This window comes from Dasypus novemcinctus, chromosome 4 (assembly GCF_030445035.2).
Source record: "Dasypus novemcinctus isolate mDasNov1 chromosome 4, mDasNov1.1.hap2, whole genome shotgun sequence".
NCBI classification, from domain to species: Eukaryota; Metazoa; Chordata; class Mammalia; order Cingulata; family Dasypodidae; genus Dasypus; species Dasypus novemcinctus.
Window position 1 is genome coordinate 7,717,100 of NC_080676.1, and position 15,188 is coordinate 7,732,287.

General features: G+C 43.7%; 1 protein-coding gene across 5 annotated transcripts in view; it reads right to left on the reverse strand.

Moving 5' to 3' along the window:
* The window catches only part of PIK3CB (phosphatidylinositol-4,5-bisphosphate 3-kinase catalytic subunit beta), a 203,427-nt gene extending 193,519 nt beyond the window's left edge, over positions 1 to 9,908 (reverse strand). Inside the window, exon 1 of one of the 5 annotated variants that reach the window (XM_058295060.2) lies at positions 9,792 to 9,908. The gene's annotated coding sequence lies outside the window, so the exon portion shown is untranslated. Of the gene's footprint in view, positions 1 to 9,201; positions 9,351 to 9,462; positions 9,576 to 9,791 lie in introns of those variants that run through there. The other 4 variants (XM_071214544.1, XM_058295061.2, XM_058295062.2 and 1 more) reach the window with 4 other exon arrangements.
* Between the last annotated feature and the right edge of the window lie 5,280 nt (positions 9,909 to 15,188).

The following is a 15,188-nucleotide window of genomic DNA, read 5'->3' on the forward strand; positions in this document are numbered from 1 at the left end:
TCTACTGCCAAAACTTTTCTATCACCCCAAAGAGAAACTCTGCAATCACTAAGTAGTGACTACCCAAAAACTTTTATTTTAATAATATCTAAATACGAGACCTATGCTGGATCAGTAGTTGAAGAATAAACTATTTTTAATGTGCCCATAGCAACAATTTAATAGAAATTATTTACTGTGCTAACCACATGCAAGTAACTTGTCAGAGGGTAGCAGTGTACCGGTTAAAAAAAACAAAACTGACCATCTCCCCTATTTCAAATGCCAGGTCTTAAGTTTAATTCCTTTGAAAACTGAAAATTAGTTAAATGATTAAATAAACACTAAAGAAAATTTCAAATAACATTAAAGTGATAATTCTGACCATCTGAAATCTTATTTAAATCGCAAAAGCTCAATTATTTAAGCTAGTACAGTACAAACATCTGAAAACGGAGTTTGATGTCTTGTTGAGTCACCTCAAATTCCATCCAGTGGCTCAGGAGGTAAGGAATTCCTGGAATTTAAGTCCTCAAAGTCTATTAAGCATTGTGGCTAAATTACCCAGTCAATACCAAATTATCTGGGGCAGTGCTGGTTGATTAACCTAACTCAGCCTCCTTAGACCCCTTCCACCTTTTCTCTACTTCACAACTATCATTTCTCCTAAATGGTGAGAGTATGTAGATAAATGTGAAACTAGTAAATATTATAAATTAGCTACTAGAAATGCCAGGAAAAAATGTGGTCAGGAATGTGGTTTAAATGTACTTTAAGTAAAGCTTCTGGATTACCCATGGATTTCTTTTAATCCATATAATTCTCCTCCTGCAGGCATGGATAATCAGAATCCAATCACATTTCTGTTAAAAGCAAATGAATATTTGGCTGGTAGAATCCCAAGGGCCCTGAGGTCCAGGATATGACAAGCTCCAGAGCCAAGGATGCTGCAATCCCTCCAGGGTTGCACTAGGGGGAATTCTGTGCTGCACAGACTGGGCTCTAGCACTACAACAATATCAGGGATTATTCAAATGATCAATCTTGATTTCAGTAGTAAACTACTCCCACTTACAGGTAACTGTTAAGAACCTCGGGTGACTGGCTTTAAATATTAAAGGACTATAATAATGAGATATGCATTAACGGCAGTGAGGAAAGGAGGAGGAAACAACAGAAAGATCAATCCTAGAGCCAAGATTCAGGGGAAGAATTTGCAAATTTTCTGAGGAAGTGATGGAATTTCTGGATTATCTCCTGCTTTAAGCTGGAACCAAGTTAAAAGGATAATGGGAAGCTAAATTTGCAATACACCTCAATTGTACATACAGTGTACTGTATCCATCCCTCTCTCGGTCCCCAGGACAGTTGAGTATCTATAACAACTTTAAATGCTAGAATAAAAGAGAGAGACTAGCAGAAAGCAGTAATAAGAGAGACCAGGGAGAAAGGATGGCACTTCATAACATAATCGTTAACAATATTCATCTCTACTCTACTCTGGAATAGCTGTAAAGTAAATGGTAATTCTGGTTTACCAGGGAGAGATGATAGGATATGTGATGCCGAATTTCATAGACGTAGCCCCCAAATTTCTTCATTAGATGGTCCCTATTGTAACCTGACATTCTAGGATTTGCCTAGCTTGATAGGTTCCAGAAGTTATATAACAATTTCTCATTTAGATTTCCAAAGGGAAGTCAACAATTAAGCTAATCAATTATCCACTGTTGCCAGTTCTGACATATCCTACCCATGAGAAATTTTCTCTTTAAAAAATAAGGGGAGTGGATGTAGCTCAAGTGGTTAACCACCTCCTTCCCATATGAGGGCCTGGGTTCAATCTCTGGTACCACCAAAAAATAAATAAATAAAAATAAAAGCCCAGGGTTAGGAATGGAGGCGGGGAGGATATGACTGCAAAGGTGTTCTGTACCCTGTTAGTAGTGGTTGTTACAGGAGCCGATGTGTTAAAAAAAAAAAAGTTTTAATTAAACTTAAGAGTCTTTGCTTGAAGCAGGTGTAGCTCTGTGTTTGAGCACCTGCTTCACAAGTATGAGGTCCCAGGCTCAACCCCCAGTACCTCCTTAAAAAGTCTATGCGTGTATTAAAACTCATAGGACTGTACAACTATTAAATTTTTAAATTTCAATGCTACTCCCCTTTTACAAATGTCTTTTATTAAAATCTCTTTAATAGTCAAAAAAATTAATTCTGACTCAAAAACAAATGCCTAAAACTAGGCAATCTACATTATCATAGTAACTGTTTGCTAACATACTATCCACATCCCAACCACATACCTAATCCCTTTCATTTTCCCTCTTTCAACTAGAAATTTGTCTCAATTATTTAACCTAGACAAGGTAACACAAATGCTATCATGGAACATCTGAAGAACAAGTCAAAGAGGAAGTGCGCCAGTTTAGGAGGTAACCTAAATTATTTGCCTCATTCTACAATATAACAGTTATCAAAATATAAGTTAATAGAAACCAAATGACAGGGATTTATCCCCAAGAAATGGTGACTCTAGATCAAATGGTTCATAAGTACATACACACACACAACCAATGGGTCCTTCTCAGACTCAAAAAAAAAAACAAAAAAAACCTCTAAAAAAAATTTTAACTGCTACCCAATAGGACTTAGTCTGCAAATACAAGCTCAAACCACCACAACCCCCTCTAGTCAAGACCAAAATTCAATGCCTGAAAAAAAGCAAAACATAGCAGGAAAGTCTGTTTGGTTCTTGTTTGCAAAAATACTAATAATCCAGTACACAATAAACAAAACTAAATAAATTCACATTTGCTTTTGCCATCAGTGGCTTAATGTCTACAGTGTTTATTCTTCTCAGGGCTATGGCACCTTAATGAAGACTAAGGGATTCTCAATTTACTCTACCTCAAGGAGTATCAGAGCATAATGAAGACTGAGTAAGAACACCTAATAGAAGAACCCTAGATCTTCTGGTTATTTCCTAATTTGCACAAATTTGGAACCAAATGGGAGGGGGTAGTATATTCAATACATACTGTACTTGGAATCAGAAGATTTTATAACGTATTTCATCCATAGATTCATTCCTTCAACATTGGCTAAATGTTCCAGGTACGGTTCTGGTTGCTACACCCTAGTAAAGACAGACAAGGTCCTTGCACTCATGGACCTTATATTACAGTAAAGAAAAAAGACCATGAACAAATGAATAAGAAGTTAAGCAAGATAATTTAGCTGATAATTTAGATTCACTTTTTTTTTAATGTTGAATTAAAAAAATGAGGTCCCCATATACCCCCCTACTCCCCTCACCCCACTCCTCCCATAACCACAACCTCCTCCATCATCATGGGACATTCATTGCTCTTGGTGAATACCTCTCTGAGCACCGCTGCACCTCATGGTCAATGGTCCACATTATAGCCCACACTCTCCCCCAGTCCACCCAGTGGGCCATGGGAGGACATACAATGTTCAGTAACTGTCTCTGCAGTACCACCCAGGACAACTCCAAGTCCTAAAATGCCCCACATGACATCTCCTCCTCCCACTCCCTACCCTCAGCAGCTACCATGGCCACTTTCTCCACATCAATGCTACAATTTCTTCCATTACTAATCACAATAGTTCATGAATAGAATATCAGTAAGTCCTCTCTAATCCATACTCTATTCCTCCATCCTGTGGACCCTGGAATGGTTATATCCACTCCACATCTATATTGAGAGGGGACTTAGATTCCACATGGATGCTGGATGCAATTCTCTGCTTTCAGTTGTCGGCAATCTTGGCTCCCTGGTGTGGTAGTTGACTTCCTTCACCTCCATGTTAGCTGGCCAGGGTTAAGTCCAATAAACCAGAAGGTAGGAGTTGCAAGTCTGTTGAGGCTCAAGGCCTGGCTATTACATGGACAGTCCAGAGATTCAGGTCCTTTAAGTATACACTAAACTCCAGCACCAACCACAGGTCCGGTAAAAGTGACAGGAGAGGCTTGTGAAAAAAAATCACATCTAAATCCAAATCCATCACACTCAGGGACACAAACTCCAAAATAGGGCCAAGTGACATGGCACTGAACTCCATCTGCCATGATCATAGAACCTGTGGGACTCTGTAGCCCTCAGAAGAACCAACACCTGGGATTGCATCTACTTCAACTGTCTCTGGGACTCTGCTGAGGTTTGCATAAGGGTGACCCCTCTGATGACCTCCCGGCTATTTTTTGGAGACTCATAGCCATATAAACTCATTTGTCCTTTCCACTTCCCCCTTTTATTCAAGGTCAAAAAGCATTTTTAACTCCTGATATTACATATAGGCTGAGATATTCTGCTGGTCTGAGTTGACCCTTTTATTGACGGTCGTTTTCTAGTTACATCATCAGCTGGTACTTGGTAGTAATCCCTCAGCGCCAGGGAGGCTCATCCCCAGAAGTCACGTCCCACGGTGGGGGGAAGGCAATGCATTTACATGCCGAGTTTGGCTTCGAGACTGGCCACATATGAGCAACATGGAGGCTCTCAGGAGGTAACTCTTAGGCACCCTGCAGCTCTGGGCCTAGTTCTTATTTCAGGCGCACAGGCTAGATTCTCTTCTTAGAATAGTGAGAAGCCATTTCATCAGGAGAGTAAAGAAAAGATAACTCAGGTCATGTTGTGTGGAGAATAGACTGTAAGAGAGCAAGACCAGGGACAAGGAGACTAGCTAGGAAGATACCATCCAAGTCCAGGTTGAAATGAGGTGGCGGCAACAAAAACAAAGTGATGTAAATAGATTCAAAATACATTTTGAAGGAAAAATTGACAGGATTTCCTGGAGGAATGGTTGTGCATGAGGCTGTAAGATGGACAATCAGTAAGACAAAAGGGATTAATTAAGATGATCACCAGATTTTTCACTCAAGCAGTTTGCAAGAGGGATGGTTGGTGCTCTTACAAAATGAAGACTGCCGAGGGAAACAAAAGATTTAGGAATGGAAATCAAGAGCTCCAATTGAATATATTAAGTTTAAGATGCCTATAAATAAATAGGTGGAAAAAGTCTGAAGTTCAAGGCTGGAGATAAAAATCTGAGAGTAAACAGCATATTGATAATACATAAACCACTTAAGATGATGAGATCACCCAGAGAGTAGAGGAAGAGAAAAAGGAAGAGGGACAGGCGGGAAGCCCTGAAGCATTAGGATGTTTAGAGTTTAGGAAGAGGGGAAAAAGTCAACAAAAGAAAAGAGTGAAGTAGAAGGAAAGCCTTAAATGTGAAGCTTCCTTTAAATAATACTTTATAGAATGATTCTTTAGTCTAACCCCCACTCCCAAATTCTATAAATGAAAAAACTTGAGGCCCAGAAAGACATCCTCAAAGTCCCTGCTATCTGGACCCAGGTCCAGGCCTAGAACCAAAGACGTGACTTCTGACCGCCAGCCTTCTCATAGCGGCTAGCAATGCTTCTACTGTCAGATCCAACTGTCTGAACTATTCAACAGCGAGGAGACCCAGGAGTTTACAGGTTCTCTTTTTTTTTTTTTTTTTTTTGTGTGTGTTTAAATATTCTATATTCTTTTTTTTTTTTTAATTAATTTTTTTTATTGACTTTGTAATAATGTTACATTAAAAATATATATGTGAGGTCCCATTCATCCCCACCCCCCCCACCCCCCTTCTCCCCCCCCAACAACACTCGTTTCCATCATCATGACACATCCATTGGATTTGGTAAGTACATCTTTGGGCACCTCTGCACCTTATAGACAATGGTCCACATCATGACCCCCACTCTCCTCCATTCCATCCAGTGGGCCCTATGAGGATTTACAATGTCCGGTGATTACCTCTGAGGCACCATCCAGGGCAGCTCCATGTCCCAAAGACGCCTCCATCTCTCATCTCCTCCTGCCCTTCCCCATACCCATCGTCCACCATGTCCACTTTTCCCAATTCCATGCCACCTCTTCTATGTGGACATTGGATTGGTTGTGTCCATTGCACCTCTATGTCAAGAGGAGGCTCAGATTCCACATGGATGCTGGATGCAGTCCTCCCATTTTCAGTTGTAATCACTCTAGGCTCCACGGTGTGGTGATTGTCCTTCTTCAACTCCATCTTAGCTGAGTGTGGTAAGTCCAATAAATCAGATTGTAGGTGCTGGAGTCTGTTGAGGCTCAGGACCTGGCTATCACATTGTCGGTCCAGAGATTCAAATCCCCTAAATATATCTTAAACCCCAACATTAACTGCACCTCCAGCACATTAGCATGAAAGACTTATGAAGGGAGATCCCATCTGAGTCCAGATTCATCACACATACACACCATTTCCAAAGAGGGGCCATCTGCCCTGATAGTTAACCCCATCGGCCATGACCATAACTCTCATGGGTCTCTTTAGCCTTCAAAGGAACCATTATCTGGGGGTTGTATCTGCTTTATCTGTCTCTCTGACTCTGCTCAGTTGTGCATGAGGGCAATCCTTCTGCCAGCCTCCAGACTCTTTTTTAGAAACTCGTAGCCATATAAACTCATTTCTCCTTTCCATTTCCCCCTTACTTTAGGTCAAACAGCATTTTAAAGTCATGGTATTTTATGTAGACATGGATATTCTGCTGATCCGCATTGAACCTTCCGTATAAGGTCCTTTTCCAGTTGCATCATCAGTTGGTATTTGATAGTGGTCCCTCGTTGCCAGGGAGGCTCATCCCCGGGTGTCATGTCCCACGCTGGAGGGAAGGCATTGCATTTACATGCTGAGTTTGGCTTCGAGACTGGCCACATTTGAGTAACATGAAGGCTGACAGGAGGAAATTCCCAGGCACAATGTTGCTCTAGGCCTTGTTCTTATTTTAGGTTTATCAGCTCACAAGCATAGTCATTAGCATCAGGGGCTCACCGTTGAACCCTCACTCCCTCCCGGTCCCCGCCGCTGTACCTGGGAGACTGTCGCTGCTCCCCTAGGGACCACGACAGAGCACCACTGGCCAGGAACCCAGTACCCCCCCTGCTGTGGTTTCCAATTGTTGCCACCATGAGTATATCCAATCATTACCATGCACCCTGGACATATGTTCTGTATAGCTCCCTGTCAGCCATATATCACCTGTCATTGGTATCCCATACCAGTATTCCTCCTTTGCCATTGTTGAAACACTCTGTGATCCAGAACTCCCCGAAATTTGAGGCCCAATATAATGTCATGGTCCCTTACTAGGGAATGGCATATAGCGATGGGTTTAAAGGATAGATAAAGAACTTGGATAAAGTTAAATAAAGAACTTAGATAAAGAATGTTGACTTGAAAAAATTTCCACATCCTATCCTTTTTTTTCCCCCCCCCCCCCCCTAATTATTCAGCATTTCTTCATAGGAGTCCTAGACCACAGCAATGCATATATACAATATACAGCACTCCCATACATCCATCACAAAACCTTTTCCCTTCCACAGCGATACTCTTACACCCTATTCACATCATATTTACTTAAAGTGATGTACAGAGTCTGAGACATTAGCTTTCTAACAAGGTAATATCTGTGCTTACATTATGGTGCATACTTTAGGATACACAGTTCTTTACATTTTTAGTTATCCTATGTTTTACATTATGGTTTACATTATCAGTCTATCATCTCCTATATGTTATGGTGTAATATTACATGTTTTATATCCATCCTTGTGTACTCTCAAGAAACTCCTCTCTTGCCCCCCATTTACTTTGGTTCCACACATTTAGCGTCCATTTTCCCTTCCACCTTGGTGCCCACAGTGACAGCCAACCTCCGTTTCCTGAGGAGCCACTTCCAGAGATAGATGGAATAGTGTTCAGGGCCTAACCTGCTCAACTGCCCCAATGCCCTGGGGGCCACCCTTTCTCTCGAGGGATAGAGTTCCCTCTATTTGGTGGCATCAGTCCTCCCCAGGATGTGGGTCCACCCCCACTCTCACTACTTGGGATTCTACCCCACGGTGTCACCCACTCTGGCAGAATGAGCATTTAGACATTCCCCAGGAGCCCGTTACAGGTTCTCTTTTTTTTCCCACCTATTGGGGCCACATTCACAAGTCAAGCTGGACCAAAAGTCTTTATGAATGAGTTTCTAAGAAAAGCAAGAAATATAGGCAAGACACCAAAATGGCAATAAAGTAAAACCCAACTCCACTTAAGCCACTGCTAAAAAACACTCTGAAGGTGGAGTATCATGGTCAGAATGTGAATCAAGGGATAGAAGCTAAAGTTTGTGGTTGGTTGTGGTTTTTTGGTTTTTTTTTTTAATTCATCTTTGCTCTGGCAAATAAAATTCCAGTTTTAGACTAGGTTAAATCCTTATTCTGACCCCCTCTCCTATGATACATTATTATGACTTATACACTTCTGCTTTTACCATGAAAACATTACAATGTAACATAAAAATCCCCAAATGATTAATGAACTGCTGAGGAGTCTGACTCGGTGGAGATGATTTTATTAAGATTCATATTTCCAAATATCCATTCAGGGCTTCAACATAAGTACTCATCTAATTTAATTATGATGACTTCACCACACGGTAACACTGCCCACAATGATGTTTACTAGAGCACTTATCACTCCCTTCAGATGTAGCGAGGCAGAAAAAGGACTCTGTTTCCATACTCTTCCTGTGTTTATACTCTGTAACAAGTGATAGAGTTTGAGTGTCACTTAAGATTATTTAAACAGAAAGCACTTCAAGTTTACGTGTTCCACCATCTTCCGTGAGTAATGCTAAATTCGCCTGGTTTCATTTCAACAGCAATTCCCGCTCGGTACCTGAAACACGTACTCCAGGTCAACCTTTGCAAGAAAGAGACTCTATGATTCTAGAAAGAGACGACAAGACTATATTGATCATTCTAAGGTAACAGACTCCAATATCAAGCAACTCCAGCGGAGGTTACTGCAACACCAGAAACAGTTCAGAAATAAATGTGCCCCCCAAAGAACGCCCGCACCCAAGAAATAGCACTAGCTAACAAGAGCAGATGCTGCACCAGCTACCAAAAGGACTTGGTATTTGGTTACGCACATCATCCTGTCCCAGCCCCGCCAACAACCCTTAGAAGTACGTATTATTATTCCTATTTAACTCATCAGGACATTCTGGCCCAAGGCCCCAGACTGGTCGGCGGCGGCGCTGGGATTTGAAAACACCTCCGCCACCCACCAGCACGGGATTGCCGCCCCTAAACTACACTCGTGCACAACGAGCACCTGAGTGTCTGGGCGCTCCGGGAAGAGCCGCGTCGGGCGGGGGGCGGGCCGCCGCCTCCCCGCGGAGGCCCCTCGGAAGCCGCAGGAAAGCGCCGCCTCGCGCCGCGCCGAGGCCCCGAGGGCGCCCCAAGGTGCGCGGCGCCCCCCGCGGGCCGGCGGGCCGCGGTCCTCCCCGCCAGCAGGCAGCGCGGCGCGAGCGCACCCGCGCCAGCCGCGGCGACCCCGCCGCGCCGCATCCGGGTTCCGCGCCGTCGCACTCACCTGCCCGGCGCTGCGCCGCCGCCGGCCCCGGGCTCCGCGCGCGCGCTCAGCAGCGCCCGCCGCCTCGGCCGCCGCGCTCCTGCGGCCCCATCCCCACCTCGCCCGGGCACCTCCCGCCTGCCCCGCGCGGCGCTCCAGCCGCCGGCCGCCCACGACCGTGGCCCGCTCGGCCGCCGCCGCCGCACCGCCCGACGGAGCACGCGCGCGCCGCCGCCGTGCCCGCGCCTGCGCGCGCGCTCGCCTCGCGGCCGGCCTCCCGCCAAGCCCGCCCCGCCCCGCCCGAATCTCCGGCCAATCCTGGGCGCCGCGGCGGCCGCTGCCCGCCCCACCTGACCGGCCCGGCGGGGACGCGGGCTGGCCCTGCCCGGCTGGCCGCTCTCCCCTCCTCGCGTCTCTCCCAGCGCTGCGGGGTCTCAGCCTCCCGCGAGCTCGCTCTCGAGAGACCCACCACCTGCCCCGCCCTCGCGGCCTCCGCGCTTCCAGGGTTCTCCACGGGTCCTCTCTTCCCAGCCCCTGTCCCCAAGTCGTTCTGCGATGCTTTTCCCCACTCCCTTCCCCTCGGTCACTCCAGTTCTGGGGTCGGAGGGGTAGGTCTCCTGCTCCACGGTTGGCCTTTCAGACCCTGCAATTTTAATGGTCATTTAGAAGCAAAAGCCCAGCCATCCAAGCGCAACATTTTTTTTCCTGCTTGTTCATATTTGCGATCTTTGCGAGCAACATTGGTCTGCAGAGCATTGCAGTTCGCCTAGCCCTTTTCGCATACCTTATCTCCTGTTATCTTTTACCTCGACCAGGAAACTTCCTGGTCCTCTTTGTTAGGGGGACATTTGAATTTTAATTTTTGAAAACCAAACTTTTAACTTACTGTAAGGCTATTTTAAAGTTATTGTAGAATACTGTAAAGCTATTAATAGCTCAGGCAAATAGTTCAATAGTTAGGGATAGAATGCAGAAGTAGAACAAAGGTGGCAAAGCAATTCTGTCACAAAAGAACAGTTTGTTTGATAAAGGATCCTGATTTAATTGACTATAAGAAAGCGAAGCTAGAACCATATCATATTCAGAAATTCCATAAAGATTAAAGATATAAAAATATATATAACAAAAACTTAGAAGAAATATTTTATTTAAGAATAGTACTATAACTTTGAGGCAGGAACTTTAAACAAGACAGGATGCCCAGAATCATTAAATAAAACATTTTTACTATAAAAATGTTTTTAATTTGACTAAAAATATTTTTAAACTATTGTGTGACAGCACAATGACAAATTAAAAAAAAAAAACACTGAAAATAAAACTGTAAAACATGGCCGGAAGTGGGGGTAGCTCAGTGGTTGAGTGCCTGCTTCCCATGTATGAGGTCCCAGGTTCAATCCCCCACACCTCCTAAAAAACAAAAAGCAAAAAACAAGCAAAAAACATGGCAATCCTGTGCTATCCCTAATATAAGTTTGTAGAAAAGGATTTTCTTTTAAAAAGATACACAGCTCAATATTTTAAAAATACAAAGATACAAACAGGCAATTAGAAGAGAATATCCAAATGGTCCAGAAACATTAAAAAGATGCTTAATTTTTCTCATAGTCATGGAAAAGCAAAACAATAATCCATTTTCACTCACCTGACTGGCAAACATTAACAAGAGCTATCCATGATGCATGGGGAACAAGTCCGCAAATATCTCTGGTAAGAATGTGAACTGCCACAAACTTTCCGGAAGTAATCTGGGAATATCTGTTAAAATCTAAAATATGCGTATCTACTTACTGACAAAAAAATCCATAGACAAACTAAAGACAATAGCATTTGTGAGGATATACACAAGAATGCTATGGCAGGTTGAATGGTGTCACCCCAAAAGATATGCCCACCCAGTATCTGTGAATGGGGCCTTATTTGAAAAAGGATCTTTCCAGATATAATTAAGTTAAGAATCTAGATCTGAGATCATCCTGGATTTAGGGTGAACTCTAAATTCAATGACAAATGTCCTTATTAAGACAAAGGCAGAGGGAGATTGGAGACACAGACACAAAGAAAGTAACGTGAAGGCAGAGACAGAGATTGGAGTGATGGGTCTACAAGGCAGTGGCCACCAGAAGCTCAGGAGGGAGGCACCCAACAGAGTCTCTCTCCAGCCTCCAGAAGGAACCAGCCCTGTAGACACCTTGGTTTCAGTCTCCTGGCCTCCAAAACTGTAAAGAACAAATTTCTGTTATTTTAAGTCACCCAGTTTACACTAACTAGTTACGGCAGCCACGAAAAACGAAATATATGTTTATTTTAGTATTGTTCGTTGGGCAAAACAAACAAACTAGGAACAACCTAATTGTCCACAGGTGCTTGAAACTATGAATCAATTGTGCTATCTCTGTAGTACAGAATAGTATACAATCACGAAAATGAGTTGGATCTATTTGTATTAATTCAGAAGGATATCCGTGATATATTGCGAAAGAAGACAAAGCAAAGCACAGAGTCTGGTAGAAATGGTCTGATCCTGTAGTAAATACCTGACCATTTTCATATACAGTCTCGTGAACATAGAAAAAAGGGTGGAAGAGTGTTCACTAGGCCGACAGCACTTTTTACCTCAGAGGACTGAAAGAAGAGGGACTGGGTGGAGGGAAAAATTATCCTTTATATGTCTTTGAATTGCCAAGCACTCACCCCACCCCTGCCGGGGAGGTCTGAGCAGCACTCTACATATATGAGCCCTCGGTATTTTCACCCTATTTTCCTCCGTTCCAAATATTTCCGAGTATTTCCTAGGCTCACAGAATTTCTTTTTATGTTGCTTTTTATAACTTGAGTACTTCCTTTTAATTCTATAAGTAATACATTCCCATGGTTCGAAATCCAAAAATGTTCAACAGAATATGCAGTGAAAGTCTCTCCCTGACCTCTCTCTCCAGGTGCTACACAGCTGCGCTTCTCACAGACAACCGGTGTTTTCACTTTCTTGAACATCCTTCTAGAGATATTGTACCCATAGATTTTCAAACACAGTTTTATTTACCTGCTTTTCTACACAAACGGTAATGTCTGGTTTACACTGTTTTACACTTTGCTTTTTTCACATAATACCTCAGAGATTGTTTCAGGTCCATGCATTTGAGTTTCTGCATTCTTTTTATTTTTTACTTTTCTTCTTTTTTTCTTTTATTGTTTTCTTCTGTGTTCTTTTTAAAGTTTTGTTGGAGTGTAGAATACTCACAAAAGAATGCACAGAATTTTCACAAACTGAACATATCCACCAGGTCCCCGTTCAATAAAGTAATTCAGCAGCTCGGAACCCACTAGTGACCCTTCCAGCCAACGCTGTTTCTCCCAAGGGTAACCTCTGTTTCAGCCTCTGACAGCAGAGATTCATTTCCCTGGTTTTGAACTTTATTCACATGAATTCACACAATGTGTGTTCTTTGAGTATCTGACTACTCTTGCTCTCCATTTGGTTTGCCCTGTTTGTGATATTCCTGCACTGCTGTATGTCGCAGTGGTTCATTCATTCCCATTGCTGTATAATATTTCACTATACTTGCATTCTGTTTTATGGTTGTACACTGTTCCATTGTGAACATTTACCATAAATCATTTACCTGGTCCCTTACTGATGGATATTTAGACTGTTTCCAATGTATCCATATATGAACAATGCTGCAAGGAACAACCTTGAATTTATGTCATTTTGCTCACATGCAAGAGTAACTATAGAATAAATTCCTAGTGGAATTACTAGGTCAAAGGGTAGAGGTATCTGTAACTTTGAAGGCTATTGACAAAGTGTCCCCCATTCAGGTCGTATCCTTTATACTCTATCAGCGGGGTATCTGAGTGCTTATTTTCTTAGAATTTTAAAGCTTAGAGCCTTAGAAATCACCCTGCACAGTCCACTCATCTCTCACAGAGGGAAGCAGAGCCAGGAAAGGTGAAAAGATTTGCCCAAGGACAAGTTAGTGGTCATCGCATAGAGGGAGGCGGGGTGCTGGTCCCACATATCCGAGAGAGCCATCAGAGCTCAAACAGCCTGTCCTGCCCACGGTCGTTGGCTTGCTGCCTCCTTCCCACCCACCCCCCTTCCCTAACTGCCTCAAAGACCTGCACAGACAGACAGCCACATAGACCAGGGCCACCAGCCGTGGGAGGCAGGGGACACAGAGGGAGTGGCGGCTGGAGGGCGGACGGAAGAAGGGCAAAAAGCAGCCTCTTCAGGAGAGAGAGACTACAAACTGCAATGGGGAAAAAAGCCTGGGGAGCAGAGGAAGTGGGCGGTGATATCGGGAAGAGAAGGGGAAGCAACATAGCCTGGGTTTCTGACTCTTCTCCACGAATTCCTAATTACCAGTCATCTCGCTTATAAAGAGAGAATGCTGGCTTTAGAAGGGACACCTGGAATCACAGTGCCCAGCCCCCTCATAGTTATCTCTTCCACCTCCACAGGACCAAGATTAGCGCCTGACATATAGGGGATGCTTAGTAAATGTTTTTGAATGAATGAATTTATAAGCAAAGACGATGAAGCCCAGAAAGCTGAAGGTCACAGAGCCAGCTGGTCAACCCAGATCTTCCCGCCAACCACTTCCCATGGACCCTCATGAAATGACCTTGGGTTTTCCCAAACACTGCTTACACCCACATTCCCAGTCGAGTGGGAAATTCTCCAGGAATGTTGAGGAGCCATTCCTGGGCTGCTGGGACTGATAGAATCTCCGGTGGTTTGTGAGAAGCAGCGAAATTTTCACAGGAGCTGGAGGGCAGGAGCACGGGGCCTGGTGACCTCATGCCTGCCTGCCTGCCTTCCGGTAGAGTATCTTTGTTTGTTCCATTTCAGCTTTTATCATCTTCTCGGCCACCACACCCCCAAACCAAGCCACATCTGCCTCCTGATATTGGCCGAGCCTTCCCTAAGACCTCAGCCTCAATTTCACTTCCTTGTGAGGGCCAGGCTCTCCTTGTTCCTTTAGAGACCAGTGCTCAGCTGTGAGCCCCTCACCTCACTGTTGGGTAATCCCGGGGTTACCTCCTTTCTTCCCAGGGGGCTGCGAGCAACTTGTGGGCTAGAATGATCTCTTGGTCCCACTGTCAGTTGGTTTTAATTGAAGGCTTTCCTTTACAGAGCCAGCTTCTCTAACTATACTCACATTTTTATCCATGATGTATAGGAAAGACTACACTAATGCACAGCTTACACAGTTATAGGAGAATTGTTTCCATGCAGGGCTGAAGGCTGTTGGAAATGGTAAGGGCTGGTAAGGGCGTTCAGAAAAGGAGGAAGACACCGGGCACTGAGACGCAAGGGGAACAAGACACCAGATTCTCCTGAAAAGCAAACTAAAGGATATAGAAGGCCTTGGAATAAAACTAAAGATAGAGGAGAGGGGGCAAGGAGAGATTTGGTTAAATACATTATGTTACAGCTATATTGGGTGATATTTACACAGTTTTTAAAAGAGGGAATTCTATATGAACGGATATGGAACAATTTCCAAAATATACTGTTTAAAGAAAGAGTCAAGCAGAACAGTAAAGTACACTGTGACTTGGGTACGCAGGGATGATCATCAGAAAGATGCAAGAAACTAACAATAGTTGCTTCCAAGGAGGAAAACTAGAACCTGGGAAGAACGGGTGGGAGAGTTAACTGATGGCTAGTCTCTTTTGTACTATATGACAATTTTATCATGCTCATATATTACCTACTAAATACATATACAATAAATAAG